General features: G+C 58.2%; 1 protein-coding gene across 1 annotated transcript in view; it reads right to left on the reverse strand.

Annotated features, from left to right (window-relative positions):
• Positions 1 to 392, reverse strand: part of Kcnk5 (potassium two pore domain channel subfamily K member 5) — a 42,174-nt gene that overhangs the window by 5,452 nt on the left and 36,330 nt on the right. The gene's annotated exons all lie outside the window — the stretch shown is intronic.

The raw sequence follows: 392 nt of genomic DNA on the forward strand, positions 1-392 counted from the left end.
CCACCACCACCACCACAGCTGGGTTCTTGTCTCCTGCGTGCATGCACCTACACACACACCACCACCACCACCACAGCTGGGTTCTTGTCTCCTGCATGCATGCACCTACACACACACACTACCACCACCACCACAGCTGGGTTCTTGCCTCCTGTGTGCATACACCTACACACACACACCACCACCACAGCTGGGTTCTTGCCTCCTGCGTGCATGCACCTACACACACACACCACCACCACCACCACCACAGCTGGGTTCTTGTCTCCTGCGTGCATGCACCTACACACACACCACCACCACCACCACCACAGCTGGGTTCTTGCCTCCTGTGTGCATGCACCTACACACACACACACCACCACCACCACAGCTGGGTTCTTGCCTCCTGT

The sequence above is a fragment of the Microtus ochrogaster genome, unplaced genomic scaffold (assembly GCF_000317375.1).
Source record: "Microtus ochrogaster isolate Prairie Vole_2 unplaced genomic scaffold, MicOch1.0 UNK21, whole genome shotgun sequence".
Classification (NCBI taxonomy): domain Eukaryota; kingdom Metazoa; phylum Chordata; class Mammalia; order Rodentia; family Cricetidae; genus Microtus; species Microtus ochrogaster.